General features: G+C 48.6%; 1 pseudogene; it reads right to left on the reverse strand.

Annotated features, from left to right (window-relative positions):
• Positions 1-2,121: 2,121 nt before the first annotated feature.
• LOC136571793 (mitochondrial dynamics protein MID49-like) lies at positions 2,122-19,127 on the reverse strand (annotated as a pseudogene).
• Positions 19,128-23,331: the final 4,204 nt, after the last annotated feature.

Raw genomic sequence — 23,331 nt, forward strand, 5'->3', positions numbered from 1 at the left:
TGTTTGTCTTTTGTGGTAATCAAGCTACTGTGAGTGTGATGTGGCACCAGAAACACTGCTACTATAATGTCCTAATAATTACTACCCTGTTTCCCTGAAAATAAGACATACCCTGAAAATAAGACATAGCATGATTTTCCAGAATTTTTGAGGATGCAAAATGATTTTTCAGGCTTTGAGGATGCTTGAAATATAAGCCCTACTCCAAAATTAAGCCCTGCTAACAGTTAATTTAAAAAGTCAATTTAAATAGTGTCCAGGCAGCTATACATGTAAAAAAGTTAAACCTTTTTGAACAAAAATTAATATAAGACACTGTCTTATTTTCGGGGAAACACGGTAGTTGTATCTGTAAACGCAGGTTGCATTTGTTTTTGTTCAAATTATAAATAAAACTACCTCTGAAACACACATTGCGTTTCAACCAGAACGCCATACATCACTACGCAATAGCTCCCACGCAAACTCCGTAGATGACGTCACTGCTCCCAGAATCGGCGTTCTGAGCCGAGTAATGAACATGCTAATGAGTAAGCCTTTTAACTCTTATAAATCTCTATAAATGACATTAACTGTATGCTTGAGAAAGGCGCGTGTTGCGCTGAAACAAGATGCTTATCCCATTTATTTTGTTAATAAATTTATGTAATAGTAAAACGGCCCATTTTTCCTGATCCATCGACCGTGGGGAACTTTTTTCTTTTACCTCGAGCTGCCTATATGCGCTCTAGGGAATAGGGTACATATTCTCCTGGTCGTCTCTACGGACTACCTAGATCAGGACGGGATCCAAGTGTGGCTGTATATTATACACGGCAAAGCGGGACAAGAGGTGCTGGCGGGCAGTACTCTTTTGAGGGACCCCCGCTGGATACCAGGTTCCTAAGCACAAGACGCTGTTCACCTGTTTTTTTAAAAGCGTAGAAGGAGTGGGAGTCCTAGAGGGACCTAAGGGCTCGTATGAATGCCTCCCCAAACCTCATTTGTTGCAATACATAGAATAAATAGTCCCACGAAAAGGAATTAAATGCCTTCTCAATATCGAAGGCTAAGAAAGTTGGGAGTGGTAAGGTCCATTTAGACGCAATGATTATCGCTGAAAATTCGCTCAAAAGCCATCTTTTGAGCAAAAATCGTTTCATGTAAATGTGCCCATCCTCCAGTTTTCTGCCAAACGACGGATTTCAGTTCAGCTTGAACGGGACATGCTCTCCTTTAATATTTGGTCTGATGGTTAGATGTTTCCATGAAGACACAAAATCTACAAACAAGGCCATCAACTAACTTTTTTGAATGTTCCTGGAGAAGCCCGCTCCAAGTAAAGCACAGGGTAAGGAAAAGTTCAGCGACTTTCTAACATAGTTTGCATTTCAATTTTAAATATTCAAGATCTTTGCTTGCTGTCGGCAAATGGAAATATTGTTTACATGTCAAGACAGTATTATTGTATCTTGTCACCACCAGGAAGCTAGGGGTTTGACAGGGCTTGGATGGAGGAACGCCCGTCACACCCGTAGCTCCAGATTGGGTGACTTCTGTAAGGTCCTTGAAGGTCCTAGCTGCAGCCTCTGTACTGCTTTTGGCTGCCCTGGAGGGTTAGGGATTAGTTTTCCAGTTAGGCATTAGCTATAAATGCAGAAGTCTTTACAGCTATAAATGTAAGCCTAATAGGAAAACTAACCTCTAACCCTATAGGGCAGGCAAAAAGCAGTACAGATGCTGCTGTCCTCCGCTGCTCCGACTGTTGCCGCGGTCATCCTCCCCACTTGCAGTATTGCTCGTCGTGTCCTCTGGCAGTGGTGACCAGGTACAATAATACCTCTTAAGGCTATAAAGCTGCCCTTGATCATATGCTGTTCCTGGCATGTTACAATGTATCAGAGCTCTCCCTTCTAGTGAGCAGTGCAGCTGTGTGAGCAGGATACGTTTTCAACTTCTCGTGTTTGCATTCACTGATAGCAAGCAGAGATTTTGAAAATTGTCAGCAAGGGATACACAAGTATATTAGAAGTTGCAGACCTTTTCATTATATAATGGCAAGAGTGATTCTGTAGAGAACTCTGGCAGAACGCACTCAGCATTAAGTGCCCGGTGGCGCCCGTCAGTTGGCTCCAAACAACCTCATTTTCTCAGCAAGGAGCTGGGATCGGACAAAATCTGATACAGTCCAAATCTGATCCCCTCCTCCATCAGACGCAAGAATAAATTGACTTCTTTGTTAAAATAGCACGGGAGGGTCAGCATGTGCAACATCCCAGAGGGGAGACTCTGGGCACCTGGCTAACGTGAAGAGCTGGGAGGGTGAAATGCTGACGTGTCATGGTGGCACTCACCATGCTCTGGTCCTGGAGGGATGACACGCTGCCAAGGCTAGTGTAGATTGCCGGCCGGGCTTCGCATTCCTTTTGGCTGGGAGTGCTAATAATGGGGGATGAGGGGGGTTGTAGTAGATATCACATTGTGACACTACCATTCCCACACACCATTATTCAATGTGGCAGAGTAATAACACAGAGATTGTGTGTAGTACCTCAGATACGGTTGAGGCCCGGTAAAACTTTACTTGAATAAACTTGAATAAAACAGGTAGTTACAGGTATCATTCACTTGCAGAAATTACAGGCTAGAGCTCAGAGGTAGGAAGGATACACTCTGGCGGACAAAATTATTCAGAAGAATGGCTTAGCCTAGATGCCTCCCGCACAACAGCCGCATGGGTGTCACAGTTATGTACCTCTGTGCGGTGATCCTATTGACGGATGGCCGCACAGCAAAAAGATGCCTGTGATGTGAATGGGTACCTGTTTTCAGTAAACTGGGGTAGTGCGCTCTCTCTCTGAAAGAGACTCACTCCTCTCACATCCACTCTCCAGACGTTATGGCTAGTCACTCTTTTTCCTCCATCTTCACCGACATAGAAGCTAAAGGTGCTTCCATGCGGCTCTGTGTTAGCACCCTACAGCAGGCAAGATAGAACCCTACTCTAACACAGATTGAAGAAGACAGACCTTTTCCCGCTCTCAAACACTCACTTTTATAACCTCACTTGAGCTAGAGCTGACGGGCAATGTTTTTATGGGAGTTAACCCCTCAGACGCTGCAGCTGTGCAACACACTTAAAGAAAATGACATGACAACTTTGCACAGTGCATCCACATGGGGCAAATCATGTATGACATTTATAGAGGGGACCAGGATGGTGTTCTGGGCCACTACAGTTTGACTTTAAATAGTTCCTCAAGTAAACGAGCACTGCCGACCGTTCCTGGTTTTGCTATTTAAAAGTTCCCTGTGTGCGTGGACCATGTATTTCATCATTTTAAAAGTTCCCTGTGTGCGTAGACCATGTATTTCATCATCCGGATTCACAGCAGAGGAAGGAACGGCGTCGTCACCCGTGACAAAAGACTGTTAAAATGTAAGACAGAACATGTATGACAATTATGGAGGGGACCAGGATGTTGTTCTGGGACACTACACTTGAAAGGTATGGCAAAAGCTACAAAAAGTGAGTTCTTCACACCCAAACTATTCCACCTTCTTAGCATTACTAAATAACCTAAGTTTCCAAAGCCACGGATCTTGGGGATAATTGCCACGATGGAGGGCTGGAGGAATACATAACATCAGCTGCTTACTGCAAAAAAAACCCAGAAAAGATATTAACCCTTCTAGAACTACAAGAAAAATATCCGCAAATCCATATCACTTTCTTTTCATACCTACAAGCCATAAGTTACATTGATAAATTGCTTGCTAACATTCGGCCATGGGAGGGATCATTGCCTGATAACACTTACTTGGGCCATACGTCGCACATGAGGAAACATACAACAAATATATACAAACTCCTTCAACGCCCATAGATTACACTTCCTCTCCAGCGGCAATTATCAAATGGACCATGGATATCTGGGATTTAAACAATACCACAGTTACTAAAGGCCTTGAAATATAGCTTGTGTGCTCTCCCCTCAAGCCCATACGTAGAGATGACCTTATAGATATACCACAGGGCATGCATTAACCCCCTCAGGGGATTCAGAATGGGAGTATTCACGGATAGTGGTTTTCGCTGCCGGAAGGCGGGGTGGGTCCCTGCCATTGTCTGGGATTGCCCTGTTCAAACCTTTTGGACCAGAGTGTATTAGATTCACTACCGCAGATCTAACATCAGCCTGTCCTTTTAACCCAATATGGGCAATTTTTGGACACATTAACCCCATAGAATTTGTGTATATTTGTTAAAAATGTCAAAACTGGGAAAATGTTAAAAAAAACGCATCATTTTTTCACATTTCAACTACAATATCTCAAATATGTGCAAACATAATAGACATTTTTGATAAGATATATATTTCCATCTGTTTAATTTATTCTGGACGTACATTGGAAAAACTTGTTTTTTTAACCATTTATGAGATGTACAAATTTAACATTACCTAACATTTTGAGGAACACTGTTTTCCTGCACCAAGCCAAGATTGCAAAGGCTCATAGGTGTCAGAATGATAGATACCCCCAGAAATGACCCCACTTTAAAAACTACACCACTTAATGTATTCACTGAGGGATGTCATTAGTATTTTGACCCCGCAGTTTCTTTTCAGGAATTAATGCAATTTAGAGGAGAAAAAATAAAATGTCATGTTTTTTCAAATATGTCATTTTAAAGACAGGAATTTTTCTATAGTACACGTGAAAATGAGGATTTGCACCCCAAAATGGATACCCCCATTTGTCCTGTGTTCATAAACATACCCATTGTTGCCCTAATCGTCTGTCTGTATGCACAACAGGGCCCAAGCCGAAAGGGGCAGCAGGTGGCTTTCAGAACAGACATTTTGCTTGAAGACATTTTAGGCCCCCCATTGCTCACTTGTAGACACCTTGAGCCGGCAAAACGACAGAGAAACCCCACAAATGACCCCATTTTGAAAACTAGACCCCTTGTCAAATTTATCTAGGGGTCTACTGAGTATTTTGCCCTCACAGTTTTTGAATGAATCTAAGCAAAGCAGAAGGAAAAAAAATTATAATTTTTGTTTTTGGCAATTGTGTCATTTAAAAAAAGTTTTTTTTGTACAGCATACATATGAATGAAGACTTTCACCCCAAAATGGATACCCCCATTTGTCTTGTGTTCAGAAACATACCCATTGTGGCCCTAATCTTTTTTCTAAATGCACAACTGGGCCCAAACTGAATGGAGCATCAAACTTTAACTGTCTTTTAACTTTTACGTGATCGCCATTTCCATTGGATGCTCCGCAGCTTCTGCTCGTGTCTGCAATTTTGGGGATGGGCGCCAAAGTTCCATAGATAAGGATCCCATTGGGGGACATCACTGCAGGCCTTAGGCAAGTAATTTCACCTCCCCTCATGGTTTGGATCCATGACGGAAAGTGAAACTTTAGCTTTTATTTACTATTACATGATCACCGTTATCCATTGGATAATGGCGATCACGTGACCAAGAACCGCATACTGCGGCCCCCTGTGAGATCTCCAGGCTCTCGGCTACATTTAATAGCCAGGTGCAAGGAGATTTGGCAATCTGCGGCTTTTGTGCATGCATCCACCATTTTGGCGACAGGCACGTGCGCAAAAGCCGGGGTAAGGTCTGGGGCCTTAGGTACCTAATTTCATCTCTCCTCACGGATATGAAAAACGTTTTTTAACACTTTTAAAAAAACTTTTACATGATCGCTTTTATCCATTGGATAGCAGTGATCGGGAACCGCATCCTTTGCTCAGTTTTTAAATTTTCCGTGTCTCCCGGCCCTCTGCACGTGACGTAATGACGTCTGGCGCGCATGCGCAGACGCCGGCATCAGGTCCTGCAGGACATTGCGGAGGACAGGGGTGAGGATTCTCAGCTCCTCTTACCAATCAGATCCTCCATAAGGGCACCTCCGGTAACAGGCAGCATGGAGCTGTCACATCCAGAGCCTGCAGGGTTTTAATCCCCAGAGGATGCATGTTTTTACGTCCTTGGGGATTAAAGCCCAGCAGGCCAGGACATGAAGACACTATGGGGTTAACCAAGATGAGACGAGATGCACATCAGGTAGCCGAAAACTATTACACATGGTAGCTATGGCTGTGGTTAACGCATTTCCCCCTCCTCGTATGCAGCACAGTGCATAACGCAGCTGCATGGGACTGGGGGCGGAGCTTAAAATGGTAATAGCGAGCTAGATGGGGGGAGGAGTTAGGAACGGAAGAAGAAGGAAGAAGACAGGAAGAAGAACAGAAAGAGAAGAAGCGTGGAAGAGAGAGGACAGAGCCAGGCAAGACGAGACCGACTGTAACCGAAGGCAAGAGAAGAAGAGAGAAGAAGAGAAAGAACAGAAGCAAGCGACTGACCAGCGGAGGACGGGAGATACATCGGGAAGTTTTGCAAGAAGAGAGACGGAGGACAAGCGAAGAAGAGAAGTAAGATGGAGGACCTGATGGCTCGGATCCAGGCGGCGGTCATGCAGGACGGCACCGGCTGGCTAGAAGAACTGCTGTCGAGCTGCAGGACGGCTGCGGGAGCGGCGGAGCCAGAGGGACCCGGAACGCAGCGGAGCAGAGCCACAAAGTGCCGCCGGAAGCCGAAGAGCAGTCGCGGGGAAGACCACAACGGAGGAAGCAGCCTCCGGCGAGGCTCAGCCCGAGCCCAGCGACCAAACGCCGCAGACAACGAACCAGCCGGGGAGAAGAAGGAGCGGCGGGAGCCGCGAGCACCAGAGGAAAAATGGCGCCGGATTCAAATCGGGTGGCGGGAAAGCGGCCCGCCATGAGGCAGCGCTCACCGCCGGCGAGCGGGCGCAGAAAAAAGACAATTGGCCGTCAGCAACAGCTGCAGCAAGCTCCGCACCGTCAGAGCAGCGCGCATCCGGGCGCAGGACGTCGCAGAGAGGGAGAGGTGAGCCAAGGAGAGACGGAGAAGAGAGAGGGAACACGCGGGGAGGGCGCGTACCCCACCAAGATGTCGGATCACCGCGCCGTCACATAGAAGTAGAGCGCGGCGATGCACAGAGTAGGCGAGCGAGGGAGCAGCGTGGGGGGGGGGGGGGTACAAGTCAGGGGGGAAATATACCACAGGCGGCGGCCCCCTTTAGCACCCCCACCAGCAGCGCTGCAAGCAGCCCTGGCCCCGCTGCATTAACCCCACTGAGGAGCCAACGAGGGGGGGCTAGCTCATTCTCGGGGTCCCGCAGCCCGACCCCTGAGCCCCACACATCTAGCCGCCCGGGCCATAGGCGCAACCGGGCCGATTATTACCCTGGGAATAGAGCTGAAGCTTCTCAATTTCGCAGCCAGCAGGCTGCGGTACACCCTACCCAGATGACAAGCGGACACGCTTCACAATTCCCACCACCCACTACTGCCATACAGCGCCGTTGTTTTGTTAATCCACGATACCTTGACCCACTGCTGCAAGAAACTCTGGGTTATTTGTCCCAAACGTCGGATAATCGCGCTAGCAGTAGCCGCCAAGGTCAGGGCGCCAGGCGTAGGCAGAGGGATAGAACCAGAGCGCTAAGACAGGAGGCCAGGCGTTCCAGGCAGATAGAGCAGGCAAGCTGAGCTTCTAGTAGCAGCAGCTGCAGGGTGCGAGGAGTCAGCAGGGCAGATGGGAGCAGCTCAGAGGAAGAGATACGGTGCTCAGAAGATCAGCGTCAGCCGCTTAACTCACGATCTATGCAACGCGGAAAAGACCACAGGAGCAACAGGAATCAAGGCCTTTCGCAGGGACGGTCAAGCAGACACCAGCCTGGCACAACCGCAAAGGGCGCAGGAGGCTACGCGAACAGTCAGTCGGCAGCCCACGCCCGAGCACAGGATCCGGAGGAGGGAGACAGCAAGGACATCACCCTTGGCATCGCCGGAGGTCGGTCGAGCTGGTGAGTCATCATTGCATAATGCTTGGTGTAAGGTGATGGATCCCGTGAGGGGCGCGGATAAACAGGATTTGGTCACGGTGTTAAAGTCATTGTTGAGCAAGGTGGATCCGCAAGAAGGGCTTTTAGTGTCCTGTGGTTCACCAGGGGCAGAGGCCCGCCTGTGAGTAATGTGTCTGGAAGCTCAACGTTGTGTACAGATGGTGACCCAACGGAAGGTTTAAGATATGCCGATTCTATGTTTTGCGGTGTTGCCCCTCTGGGGGTAGGTTTGGCTGATGATATTACGGAAAAGATCAAAAAAGGCTTATATGTGGATATTTGGTCCTTGCTTTCAGCGGACCATGTTATGGTAGACAAAGAACGGTTGTCCGAACGTGGAGCGGAGAAAAAACCAAAAATCGCTAAAACGTTCGGGAACTGGCTTCAAGCTTATCTGGTTTTGGGTCACGTAGTGTGTCAGCATCAGCCGAGTAAAGGACCGGAGTTGATGGTTTATTTAAACACCATCTACAGCGCCTACAAGCTGCACGGTGGGTCAGCTTGGTGGCGCTATGATGAAGACTTCAGACGGCGGGTATCGGGAATGAGCCACATAAGCTGGGCCACAAAAGCAACTGATGTGTGGATCCAGCTTATTCTGGCGCAACGGCCCGCCAGAGCGTCCTTTCCTACCGGAGCCGCAGGAGGCGGGCAACAGCCCCCCGCGGCAGCTCAGAGACCCAATGGCTCTTGTTGGCTTTACAATGAGGGCCATTGCAGGTTTTACGCTACCTGCAAATTCTGACATGAATGTTCGGTTTGCGGGGGCCAGCATGCAGCAATTCACTGCTTCAAGAAACAAAGAGCATCTGCCACAGTGGGCGGTGCCGGTGGAGCGCCGAACCCCAGTGAGAAGCCGGGTCCTGGATCTGTGGTTAGACAAATACCACATGAAACAGGCGGCAAAAATTCTTAAGTGCGGTTTTTCGGAAGGTTTTGTTATTTCGTTTGTGTTCATCCCCGCGTCTATGTTCGCCCCCAACTTAAAATCGGCATTAGATAATATCCAATTAGCAAAAGAAAAATTGATTAAAGAAGTGGAGCTGGGCCGCATGGCCGGCCCTTTCGAGGTACCGCCTTTGACGAATTTGCGGGTGTCTCCATTGGGTCTAGTACCCCAAAAAGAAACTGGGAAATTCTGTTTAATTCACCACCTATCCTTCCCAGCCGGAGATTCAGTTAACAACGGCATATCAAAAGAACAGGCAACGGTCTCGTATACGTCGTTTGACTGCGCGGTTTGTTTGGTCAGGGCGGCGGGTAAGAGAGCTCAGCTAGCAAAGACGGACATTGAGTCCGCTTTCCGCTTGTTGCCAGTGCACCCCGATTGTTTCCACCTCCTTGGGTGTTGGGTTGACAATCAATTTTTTATAGACATGTGTCTGCCGATGGGATGCTCAATTTCATGCTATTATTTCGAATTGTTTAGTTCTCTTTTGGAGTGGTTACTCAAGTATGAGATGGGCATCTCATCGGTGATACATTATTTAGATGATTTTTTGTTCGTGGGCTCGGGAACTCAGGTGATTGCGCTTTCTTGCTTAAAACTTTCCAGTCCCTCATGCGGCGGGTGGGGGTCCCGTTATCAGAAGAAAAAACAGTGGGCCCTGTAACCCGGATCACCTTCCTTGGAATCGAGATTGACTCTGAGGATATGATGTTTAGACTACCGTTGGAAAAAGTAGCCCGGTTGCGCCAGGCGGTCATTGAGGTTGCCAGTTGCAAGAAGGTCACCTTGCGTCAGATTCAGAGGCTGGCAGGCCTGCTCAATTTCGCATGTAAAGTTATCCCCATGGGGCGGGTCTTCTCGAGAAGACTGACGTTAGCTATGGCGGGGGTACGGGAACCCCATCATTTAGTTCGTGTAACACAGGGGATGAGAGCAGACCTACATATTTGGAAAGTGTTTCTGCAATCCTTCAACGGGCAAGTTATGTGCCCGATGGAGGAGGTGTCGGGTAGCAACATCTGCTTGTTCGCGGATGCGGCCGGAGCGGGAGGTTTTGGGGTTATCTTTAACAACCATTGGTGCAGGGAACCCTGGCCTCAGAGTTGGTTGGATAGGAAATGGACCAAAGATATTACACTATTGGAATTTTTTCCGTTGGTGGTAGCGTTGGAATTATGGAATTCGGAACTTCAGGACTGTAAAGTTTGTTTCTGGTCGGATAACGTGGCTGTGGTTCATACTATCAATAAACAGTCCTCGGCTTCTCCACCCGTATTGGCTTTGTTGAGACATGTGGTTTTGAGGTGCCTGCAAAACAATATCTATTTGCGAGCCAGGCATGTTCCGGGATGTGACAATGGAGCGGCTGACGCACTCTCTCGTTCACAGATGGAGGCGTTCAGGGAGCGGCACCCACAGGCGGAGGCCGAGGGGGTACGATACCCTCCTCACTTAGGGAGTCTGGCAGAGCAGAGTTGATGAAGCTGGTGGAGGCATCGGTCACGTGTGCGACCTGGAAGAGTTACAATTCCATTTGGTTGGATTGGTTATCATTGGCAGGAGGCTGCGTGATCGAGGGTGAAAGGGCACGAGCGGCCACTTTGGATATGTTGTTAGTTTTACGGAATAAGTGCCTGTCGGTCGGAGCAGCTAAAAAACATCTATCGGGAGTAGCTTTCTTGTTAAAACTACATGGAAAGGCGGATGTCACGAAGGAGTTTATTTTTCGACAAATAATACGCGGTTGGAAAAAAGATAAGACGCACATCGATAGACGACGGCCCATTACGTTTTCCCTGTTAATTAAGCTATTAGAGTTGTTGGAAAGCGTATGATCGGAAGCATTACTATTCAGAGCGGCTTTTTTGGTGGCGTTTTTTGCGGCAATACGGATTGGAGAGCTGGTTCCGGCAAGTAAAAATAAAGCTGGCGGATTGCGACACAACGACGTAATTTGCTCGGGAGAGTCGTTGCGAATATGTATCAGAAAGTCCAAAACGGACATTTATGGCAGAGGCGAGTGGATAGCCGTTAACAGCCTGGGCTCCAAGTGGTGCCCGGTAAGCACGGTACGGTCTTATATGAGCTCGCGTAATATTTGTGACCAATTTTTTGTACACTCCGCGGGTGTTCCCCTTACACGGTTCCAGTTTACGGCGGTTTTTCGTTCAGCTCTACGTAAAGCAGGTTTGGATGCGTCCGAGTTCGGGACGCATTCGTTCAGAATAGGCGCGGCAACCATGGCAGAAGCACATGGTATGCAGGAAGAGGAATTAAAACGGCTGGGTAGATGGAAGTCGCAGGCCTATAAATCATACATTAGACCGGACTTAATATTATAAGAACATGAAGGTGTTATTAGTTTGGCCATGTTATGGCGTGTTTCGGTTTGGTTGGTACGGGGTTTTTTCTTTGTTTTTCTGTGTTTCAGCTGAACCATGGAAAGTCTGGATTATCGGTCATTCCTTCCTGTATTGGGCGGAATAGAGGGCAGCAACTCGGCCATTAGGAAGGAGCTTAGGAATGACGGATACGGTGGTAAACTGGCATGGAATTCGAGGTCTACAATGGCCTAGGTTGCTGCAGATCGTGACGGAAATTAGCAGGTGGACCCCCCGGAGAGTCATTCTGGTCATGCACGCTGGGGGGAACGACCTAGGCAAAGTGAAAATGGGCGACTTACTCGTCTTAATAAAACAGGACATGCTCCGATTCAGGGAATGCTTTCAAGAATCCGTTCTGGTTTGGTCGGACATTATCGCCAGGAGATGTTGGAAGGGAGCCAAAAACCCCGAAGCGATCGAAAATGTACGAAAGGTGGTTAACCAGAGGATATCTAAGTTTGTACAATCCCTGGGAGGGATTGCTATACGCCACTGGGAGTTGGAGGACAGAGAGAGAGGTGCGCTGAGAGATGATGGAGTACACCTGAATGACGTGGGTTTGGACACATTCCTGTCAGGACTGCAGGATGGCGTGGAAGCCGCATTAGCTCGGGTCCGTGGGGTGGGGCGGAATGCGCCGTAGGCGATACGGCGCATGCCGTGTGGCTTGAACTTTCCATGCTGGATAAGAGGAAGGTTTACAAGCCCAAGGAAAGCGGGCTTACAGACGTCCGGTGGAACAGTTAAAGTTAAAATGAGTTAAAGTTAAGCGGGTTGTAGCATGGGAAGGGTTATGGAGTTAAAATAGTTAAGAGTTAGTAGAGGTTAAATCTTTAATAAAAGCTGTGGCCTACCCCACATTTACACAACAAGAAGTTTCTGGGTAAGTTTTTGTTATATGGTTAAGGGAGCGTCACTCAGGTTGATGCCCCCAGTCCTTTTGGCTTTTTATGGAGAAACTATCTTTTCTCATGCGTATGGACTGGGTAGAGACAACCTTAGCAAAAGAATCACATGTTCAAAACTTCTCAAATATGGAAAAGCTTCATTGAGATATTGGCTCGTCAGGTAAAATAAGCCATTAAGGAATCCTTTAAACTGACTTGCTGGTAAATGGAGCGAGTGATAGTAGGGGACCCGCCAATCATTACCGCATAGGAGTGTTCTGTGAGGTGGGACGGGAGACCTGTGCGTCACGAGATAATAGTGAGAAGACAAAACCTGAAATATACCTAAGGATTAGAGATAAGCGAACGTACTCGGACACGCCCCTTTTTCACTCGAGTTCCCCCCTGTTCCCCGCTCCGCCACGCCGCCCCCCGGCGCCCCCCGAATCTTTTCACCCGAGTACGGAAGTACTCGAAAATAGCGATGCTCAATCGAGTAATTACTCGAAACGAGTATATTCGCTCATCTCTACTAAGGATCATTTTGGCATCAGACAGGTTAATTGTTATTGGTTACCAGAGGCCTAGTTAAAAGCCTCTGTGGTTATCCCCTACCCCGTTCTTTCCTCCCCTCTCCGCCCCTCCCCCAATAAATATATCCCTAAGGAAAGCTATGTGGGAAGATGTTTTGAATGTCGGCGTAAAATGTGGATTGGATGGGTTACACTGAATAATTTTCAGAAATATCTGACACCATCTGCTACTGCCCTATCATATGCAAAATGTCCCTGTAAAACAAATGTATTACCAACTTACCCTTGTAAAGGGAAAAGAGTTTAATAAAAACCATTTAAAACAAAATAGCAAGGAAGGGTCCAGCTGCCCAGATACCGGATGAGCGCCTCTATGAACTGCAGGAAGCGGTCGGCCATACTAGACTCTGATCAATCAGAAGAGTTGTCAGTGACATGGAGAAGGACAATATTTAGATGGGTTGAAGACAGTTGGCCAAGTTCTGCGCGATGCTGGCAGATACTCCTTAATATGTGTAAGAACTTCTGCCAAATACCAGAATCGTTGCAGTCCTGCGCCTAGAGGCGGAAAATCTCCTTGCAGTGATAGCTCATTTGCCAGAGCTTTTTGGACGGGGTGGTAGAGTTGGCGTATGCCAGCAGGACAATGTCTTTGGTTTCAGCTAGAGCTGAGCGAGCGTACTCGCTAAGGAAAACTACTCGAGCGAGTAGTGATTTATGCGAGTACCTGCCCGCTCATCTCTAAAGATTCGGGTGCCGGCGGGGAGATCGGGGAGGAATGGGGTGGATGGAAGGGGAGGGGGGGGGGCGATAGATCTCTCTCTCACTCTCTCCCCCCTGCTCACTCCCGCAACTTGGCGCTCTCCCCTAGCCGGCACCCAAATCTTTAGGGACGGGCGGGCAGGTACTCGCATAAGGCACTACACGCTCGAGTAGTTTGCCTTAGCGAATACGCTCGCTCATCTCTAGTTTCAGCCATTGGGAAGACATTGATCATCACTTGGAAGTCTTAATGGACAACCTCAAGTCTAAGGTCATGAGCGGCAACAAATGGCTAAATATTGCACTTGAGGACTGTCCCGATTGACGGCCACTTAATGGATGCTGTGATGGTCTTGTACAAGGATTTCATGATTATCCTGGTAGTAAGGTAGCCCCCCAACATATACCTGTCCCATGGACTACTCCCCTGGACCGTATACTCCAGATTAACCCTTTTAATTATCCAACATAGAGGGTCATTGAGAATTGTTTCCGGCCCTGGTATGAAAGTCCACAGATCCGGTTCAAGTATTAGAGGCAGCAATCGTCAGCCTGGTCTAAACTGGTAATGGGGAGGCCATTACCCAGGGAGCCTCCCAACTACATGGCGAAGAAAGGCATTTCAGAGTGTTTTACCTTCAGAAAGTCCTAGAGTCTGCTAACAATGTCCAGCACCATCTGTCTGGCCACTTGTGTCTTGTCTTCGGGCACAACTGCTTTGTGGGTTGTTGAGGGTCTCTGCTCGACAAGCTGTGATATCTGTAAGCATGGAAAGAAAAGAATCAGGTTGTCCTTCGCTCCCTCTCTTGCTTTAAAAAGGAACTTGTCAACTCTGAACAGCACCGTAAAGGGAGTCGGGGGGGGGGGGGGTATTTTTTTATACTCACCTGCTACTAGTGAAGTTCGAACGCGGTCCAACAATTTGTCCCTTTTTAGACCGCTGTGCGAGCACAATCCCATAGGCTTCTACGGGAGAGCATGTGCGAAGCAGTTTGAAACGAGCGTGGAGATGCAGAAAAGTAAAAAAACAACAACAAAAAAAACCCCACATTTTTTGACTCTCCCAAGGTGACCACAATCCGTCCAAAAATTTGATTTTTTTCAAACTGCTGTGCATCCACCATGTTCCTCCTGGCACCTCCCCATACAGCACTGTAATATGGACCAATTTAGACAACGATTATCTCTCAAAGCCATCTTTTGAGCAATAACCGTTGTGTGTAACTGCACTTACATCGTGCAGTTTTAGTTAAGTCGTGTTGTCTTGCAGCGTGCTGAAAGGCAACAATGAGCCTTATCAGGGATTCACAGCGGGATACAGCTGATACTATTGTTTCAGCTGTATCCTGCTCCCTGATGCCAGCTGATGACAGGTGGGATATGAAGAATGCAGCTGTCCAGCTGCGTTCTCCATACCCCGCACAGAGCGCTTGGCTGTGTAACAGCTGGGCGCTCTGTGCAGAAAACAGCTTGTCTTCTGCATCCTCCACTCAGAGCAATCGGCTATATAATAGCTGGGCGTTCTGAGCGGGTGAAACAGCTGGATGCAGAAGCAGCAGGGAACAGCTGAATGCAGAATTCTTTTTGTTTTTTACACATTTTAGGGATGATTTTCAGGGAAGGGCTTATATTTAAAGCCCTTCCCCCAAAATCCCTGGGCTTGCTGGCAGCCCATTGCTTTTAATGGAGCCAGCTGTAGCGCCGGCTCTATTAAATTCAATGGGAGAACATCGCGATCTTCTGCTATAGCTGTGACAGCTGTGGCAGAGGATTTCTTCATCTCCGCGGGGAGTCCCATTGTCACTGGTGGATCGCGATGTTCTCTGTATGTCAATGGTGCCGCCACTGCTGCCGCCAGGCCCATTGACTGAAAGTGAAACCCCTAGTTGTGACAGCATCCAGGGATTTCACGTCCAAGCGGGCAGCGCACTGTGTGTGGAAAAATGCAGCCAAGTGAGTTTTTTCTGCGTGCTGCCCGCTTTGGTCATGCAAATTTTAGTGCGTTGGCGTTCTGCGCACAAAAAACAAATTGCACGTTAAAAACACCCATCCGACTAAGCCCTAAGGGACATTCATAGAAGATTACACGCCAGTTTCTCACAAAAAAGGAGAAAATTTTTGCACATGTGGGGATCTGTGCAAAAATGTGCGACTTTTCCGCTTTCCGTCACAGTCTGCTAATATTTATTTTTTAACCACAGGGTGTGGCTTGTCAGAAAGGGGCATTGCTACCACCGATAGACAGATTTATGTATACGCTTGTGTAAACTATACCAGAAATGAACACCAGATCGGATCCTGCATACATTTCTGAATATGTGCATGGAGAATCCGAGATGCACCTAATATATGAAGAGTCGTGTGCCTACTCATGTATTAGGTGGGTCATACGCTGGAGGAAATATTAACACCAACACTTGAAATACAGGTCACCACACATGGCCAATCGCACAGCGGGCACCCTTTTATTAAAAAATTTATTTATTGTTTACCACACACAGCCTCCGCCAGAGAGACTGCCCGTCGCTGGAGCCTCCGCCAGAGAGACCGCCCGTGTATTATGGAATACACATGATAAATATGAATTCTAATATTCAAAACCAGGCACCAACACTACAAAAACCACAAAGTGTGAACGCTGCCACACTGCTTTTCAGGTAATGTGAAGGGTGTATTTGAAGGGCAATGTTAAAGCTGTATTCTGGGACTTACTACTGATGACCTATCCTTGAGACTGGATCATGAATAGTTGCTTGGTGGGGCTCCCTGCTGATCAGCTGATCCTCTGGCCCAGTGTCAGTGCACCAGAGGCAAATAGTCACATCAGAGATCAGGGCTGGAAGTGTAAGAGACAGTTTAACTCCTATTGAAATAAATAGGAACAATGCCTTCTATTACACTTTCAGCTCCTCATTGCAGACAGAGTCGAAAGCGTAGTAGAAGGCTTCTGCCTTTCTCTGGATCAACAAGGGGTGGTGGAAACAAGCTAAACTGGATGGACATTTGTCTTTTTTCAGTTTAGCATACTATGTTACCAAGTTACCCCTAAAGATTTCATTATGAGTGAAGCTGTCTATTATATTTCCAACCCTGACCACAAAGGCAGACATCTGGCCTCAATAGGGGGCCGCAGAATCAGCTGATCACTGGGAATCCTGAGCAGCAGAGCTCCACCAAGCAACTATCGATATCAATCCTGATGACAGGTCATCAGTAGTACAAGTTGCGGAATACCCCATAACAACCACTCATACATCTTTCAGCACCTGTTAAGGGGCTTTATTCTGATGCAATTGCCTTTTTACAGTGCTGCATCAGAAGCTGCCAGAGGGAGCGGGTGCTCTGCTGTTGGATAATAGCCTGGAACTTGCTCAAACAGCGAGGAATGGAGAGACCTCCAATCCCCACTGTTTAACACTTCACATGCTATGGTCAACAACCACAACATATAAAGGGCTGATAGGGGAAGGGTGCTCCCTCCGTCACCCATTAGACCTGATGTGATCACAGAGGCCCAATGGGTTGCTATGGCACCTGGGTACTTGAATATGGACTCTGTGCCTGCCATCTATTTTATTAGCCTGACTATGTGTCCAAACAGCAGTTTATGTCCATCTGACAGACATTTCCGTTCTCGGGATAACTTGGGTAACACATTGTGGAGTGCTTCTTCTTTTGTCCCTAGAAAAAATAAATAAATCTGAGGCTAAACCTACATATTACTGGAAAAATTGGAATAAATAAAAACTAAATTCACAACACACAGTGGGGTCAAAAAATTATTCTAGCAAAATCTGCATTCCAAAAGTCCAATAGCGCTCCTTCCCTTCTAAACCGGCCCTGTGCCCAAACAGTGAACTGTTCTAATTTCTGATGCGCTTTTCTTTAATGACTGTGAAACATCTAAGAGGGAACGTGAAAACTTCCTCAACTCTTCTGTGAAATTGCGATTCTCACTCACGTGATAGGATCACAACAGTTTCCCATTGCCTTCAGTGGGAAACATCTCACGGCATGCAGTTGCCATGTGATGTATTTTAAGGTCCCACTGCATTGAAAACAATGAGGGAGGCGTTCTGAACGCCTAAACATAGAACGGGCTCTGAAGAAAAAAAAAAAAAAAATCGTTTGTGTAATTGAATCCATTCAAAAAGAGTAGATAGCAAAAAAACTGATGTGAGAATATCGTTCATGTGAATAAGCCCTTAGAAGGAGAAAAACAGTCTGAAAATTGCAACTTTCTAAATTTTCAGTAAATATTGATTTTCATTAATAAAAAGACTGCATTTATTGTTGAACATTCAAAAGTTATCAGCGTACTAAGTGACAGATGTCAGATTAAAAATAAGTTAGTCATTAGGAGGTAAAAAAAATTAAAGTTAAACCACACGTTTGATATCACTGCATGCGTAACCACCAGTATAATACATTGAGCACTGTTTAACCTGCAGGGAGAGAAAAATAAGAGCCAAAATGCTTATTTTATTAATTTTGACTCAAAGAAAACCTTTTTTTTAAAGTGATCACAAAAGCCGTATCCACCCCAAAATAGTACCAATAAAAAAACTACAGCTTGGATATAGAAGGAACAATAGGAGCTCCATCTTGCAGTTTTGCACAGATAACTGCAGCTACATATTGATCATCGCATCTCAATTACATTATTCACATTGGAAAATTGCAGCTAAAATCCGCATGCCGCGCTGTTCAGTGTGGGGTGCAAATAATTACTGGGTAGTTTTGTGGATAAACTGACATTTACCTGAAAAACAGCCTTTAAAGCTGAATATAGCAGTTTACCTGGAAAATCGTGCAGCCATTAACTACAACTGAAAACCACGCAGGACTGCAGGTCAGCAAGTTTAGGCGACAAGTGTGAACGCGGCCAGAGGTGGAGAACAAACCGGGTGGACTTTGTGTGTTTGAAGGGCAAAAAACCCCCCAAACATTTAAAATAAAATTAAAATCACTTAAAAAACATCTGTTTTTTGAAAAAAAAACAAAATGCGTTGTACGATTTCAACCAATAATGATCACTGATCATATTCAGAAAAACAAGTAAAAACACATTATGTGAGGGGCCGGACTATCGAGAGCCTTTGGATCATCAACATAATATAGATTTTCATTCTTTATTACTATTGTAAGGGGGTGATATGGGCCTTTTATTCAGTGCTTCTGGGCCAAGACATAATAGTGATAGACCTCTGAACAGCGCTGGGCTGAAGTGGGCGGGGCTGGGAGTGGGAGGAGCCTAGAGTGAGAGGAGCCTGACATAATGCTTGAAGGTTATAAGTTACAGTTGGTGAGTCAGTCGCCATCTTGAAGCTAGATGAGAACTGCTGCTGACATTGACAAGAAGTGAACCTGACTGGGTTGGATTTTGGCAGTAACAGCCAGGAAAGCTAGAAGAGGAGGAATAGCGCCAGAGAGATGAAGGAAGAAAAGGCAACAGCAAGACCTTCAGAAGATACAAGGAAATATATCCAGCTGTCAGAAGAGCCACAACGCAGACATATCCAAGGGCCAAGTGTGCTGTGATTGGGGGACTGAAGGAGCAGCACCATTATGGATATTACCATCAGCGAGAGGGACCACCGTGAAGCGTAAGTGATCAATTCATGGAAAATGTTTAAATCAGAGTTTGAGGTTGTGGATTTTGTCTTGAAGTTCGGCATTTGTCGCAAATCTCACCTTTTTGGTTGTAAAGAGTGAAATCTGCAGCAAACCGCCATCATGCTACGATTTTAAATATCCTGCAAGCAATTTTCTTGCCACACTATGGGGCAGATTTAAGAAACTGCCTACAAGATAAACAGGTCTTAGTTGCCCCTAGCAACCAATCACAGCGCAGCTTTCATTCTACCAGGACAGAATACAAAACAAAAGCTGCACTGTGATTGGTTGCCAGGGGCAACAAAACAGTTTTTCTTTTAGACGTACTAATAAATGTAGTTGGGATTAATTAAAATCTCATCCATATGGCTTATTTTGTAAATGCTGCGAATTCTCCAGGTGGAAAGTCTGCACAAAATATCTGTAGCATTTTTGCCCCATGTGAAATGTACCCTAATCAGGAGCGGACTGGGATTAAGAAAAGACAGTCCTAGTGCACAACAATCAACACCCCAAATACAATATGAACCCCCTCGCTCCAAGCCACATTGCAGATATATAATATAATAGACGCTGTGCCGCTGAAATGAAGATTTTTGCTATATGAACGCGCAATAAAAACAACAAAACAAGTTTTAACATTTTCACAGAAAACTGTATTTATATCGATACATCTGTAACACTACAAATTCAAGCACCACCCAAGCTTCAGCCGTGTAAAGGAGCTTACACTAGCTATACAAAACAAATCACAATGTTAATTATCATCAATGTACTGGTGCACCACGTAGTGCTTATTTAGAGCACAAAATCAGAGGGCCCGCCGTGGCCGCGCCTGGACCGGATGGATGACCCGCGCCAGAGGGCCCGCCCTGGCTGCGCCTGGACTGGATAGATGGCCCCCGCCAGAGGGCCCACCCTGGCCGCGCCTGGACCAGATGGATGGCCCCCGCCAGGGGGCCCACCCTGGCCGCGCCTGGACCGGTTGGATGGCCCCCGCCAGAGGGCCCGCCCTGGCCGCGCCTGGACCGGATGGATAGCCCCCGCCAGAGGGCCCACCTTGGCCGCGCCTGGACCGGATGGATGGCCCCTGCCATAGGGCCCGCCTTGCCCGCGCCTGGACCGGATGGATGGCCGCTGCCAGAGGGCCCGCCCGAGCCGCGCCTGGACCAGATGGATGGCCCCCGCCAGAGGGCCTGCCCGAGCCACACCCCAGCCTGGCCGCGCCTGGACCGGATGGCCCCTGCCAGAGGGCCCGCCCTGGCCGTGCCTGGACCGGATGGATGGCCCCCACCAGAGGGCCCGTCAGAGCCGCGCCTGGAGTGGATGGATGGCCCCCGCGAGAGGGCCCGCCTGAGCTGCACCTGGACCAGATGGATGGCCCCCGCCAGAGGGCCCACCTGCGTCGTGCCTGGACCAGATGGATGGCCGCCGCCACAGGGTTCGCCCGAGCCTGGACCAGATGGATGGCCCCCGCCAGAGGGCCCGCCTGAGCCTGAACCAGATGGATGGCCCCCGCCTGAGGGCCCGCCCGAGCCGCGCCTGGACCAGATGGATGACCCCCGCCAGAGGGCCCGCTCGAACCTGGACCAGATGGATGGCCCCCGCCAGAGGGCCCACCCGAGCCTGGACTAGATGGATGGCCCCTGCCACAGGGCCCGCCCGAGCCTGGACCAGATGGATGGCCCCCGCCACAGGGCCCGCCCAAGCCTGGACCACATGGATGGCCCCCGCCAGAGGGCCCACCCGAGCCGCGTCTGGACCGGATGGATGGCCCCTGCCAGAGGGCCCGCCAGAGCCGCACCTGGACCCGATGTATGGCCCCCGCCAGAGGGCCCGCCTGAGCCGCGCCTGGACCGGATGGATGGCCCCCGCCAGAGGGCCTGCCCGAGCCACGCCTGGAGCGGATGGATGGCCCCCGCCAGAGGGCCCGCCCGAGCCGCGCCTGGAGCGGATGGATGGCCCCCACCAGAGGGCAAGCCCGAGCCGCGCCTGGACCGGATGGATGGCCCCCGCCAGAGGGCCCGCCTGAGCCGCGCCTGGACCAGATGGATGGCCCCCGCCAGAGGGCCCGCCCGAGCCTGGACCAGATGGATGGCCCCTGCCAGAGGGCCCGCCTGAGCCGCGCCTGGACTAGATGGATGGCCCCCGCCAGAGGGCCTGCCCGAGCCGCGCCTGGACCAGACAGATGGAGGGCCCCCGCCAGAGGGCCCGCCCGAGCTGCACCTGGACCGGATGGATGGCCCCCACCAGAGGGGCCGCCCGAGCCTGGATCAGATGGATGGCCCCCGCCAGGATAGGACTTAATTCACGGAGCTTAGCCCCGCCCTGTTCCGCCTCTCCCCATTGCAAATAGTGCAGAGGGACGGAAAGGAGGCAGAGAGGGCGGGAGCTCAGTTCCTGCTCCTGGCTCTTCTATCCTCCCCCCCCCTCCTGCACATGAGGACGACGTATATCGGCTTGGCGTGAAAACTGAGCTGATATACGTTTGTGGGAATGCAGCCTTAAGAAAAGTCTGCCTAGCGACTAGGATGTTAAAGGAGATGTCCCGCGCCGAAACGGGTTTTTTTTTTTTTAAACCCCCCCCCCCGTTCGGCGCGAGACAACCCCGATGCAGGGGTTAAAAAAACCACCCGCACAGCGCTTACCTGAATCCCGGCGCTCCGGTGACTTCTCTACTCACCGCTGAAGATGGCCTCTTCCTCCGTGGACCGCAGCTCTTCTGTGCGGTCCACTGCCGATTCCAGCCTCCTGATTGGCTGGAATCGGCACGTGACGGGGCGGAGCTACACGGAGCTACACGGAGCCCCATAGAGAACAGCAGAAGACCCGGACTGCGCAAGCGCGGCTAATTTGGCCATCGGAGGCCAAAAATTAGTCGGCACCATGGAGACCAGGACGCTAGCAACGGAGCAGGTAAGTAAAAAACTTTTTATAACTTCTGTATGGCTCATAATTAATGCACAATGTATATTACAAAGTGCATTATTATGGCCATACAGAAGTGTATAACCCCACTTGCTGCCTCGGGACATCTCCTTTAATTTTCTTGTTTAGTTTTTCAAACCAATGATAATAAATGAATTGTAGTAAATTATAATTATTAAAGGTGGGGCGTGTTTTAGTCCCGCTGCAAATGTCTTTTGGTATATACACTTCTGCTTGATAATTGAATAAACAGATGACTTCCAATCACATCAGCTTGTGTGTAGTTTGCTAGTTACTTTGAGCACAAATATAAAACAACTAACTTGGAAACATAGCTTTAAGGCCTCGTTCACATGAGCGTTGTTTTCATGCATTAGAGGCACGTGAAAGGAGCGCTACTATAAGAACTAATGGTTTCCTATAGAAGCGTTCACATGAAGGAATTTTAGATGTGCTAAATACTTGCACCAATCAAAGATAGGACATGCAACTCCAAAGCTCGCATCTCAGGCTTTGTTCCCATGAGCATATATTGGCAGCCGTTTTCACGACCGGCCGTTATACGCTACAATCTGAGAAGTAAAATCTAACGTTTGTGCGCCTGTTCAGACGGCATGGGCCCCAGCGCATATGCACCGAGGACGCCGTGCCATGCCGTTGCCTCTTCCCCTTCCCTTGCCGACTCACCTCCCCTCTGGCTGTATGCAATGGGAGGGGACAGGATGGGGGCGTAGCTAAGCTCCCACCCCTTGTCCGCAGCCAGCAATGGGAAGAGGCATGATGGAGCGGTGCTTAGCTCCACCCCTCCCATTGCAATCAGCCGGAGGGGAGGAAAGAAGAGGGAGGGACTTTAGCAGTCACGCTGCTAAACTGCCTCCCACCTCCTTTCTCCAGCCGCTGTCTTTGGCTCCCATAGGGGCCTATGCAGCTACTGACGTATTCCGCCCCAAAAGATAGTTCTAGGACTATCTTTTGACCCTGACGTAAAAGCGCCCGGCGCAATATTGGCCCAGCTGGGTGCTTTTATGTGTTGGGAATATGGCCATGTAATCTGATGCATTGGAATCCAATGCATTAGATCATAGTATATATCGGCCGACCATGAAATCGGCGGACTCATATACACTCGTGGGAAAGAACCCTAAGGTCCGTTGTGCGAGAAAAGATCGGTCCTGGGCTGCACGTTTTAAATGTCCCACTGTGAGCAGCTGGAAATTCCCCAGCAGTGGGGAGCAGTAGGGGACTCCCTTCACCTTTCTCCCCAAGAGATTTCCCTATAGCGGGGAGAGAGAGGAAGTTACAGGGCTTCCCTGAGAGCGTGGGAGAAGAGGACAAGGC

This window comes from Eleutherodactylus coqui, chromosome 6 (assembly GCF_035609145.1).
Source record: "Eleutherodactylus coqui strain aEleCoq1 chromosome 6, aEleCoq1.hap1, whole genome shotgun sequence".
Taxonomy (NCBI): Eukaryota; Metazoa; Chordata; class Amphibia; order Anura; family Eleutherodactylidae; genus Eleutherodactylus; species Eleutherodactylus coqui.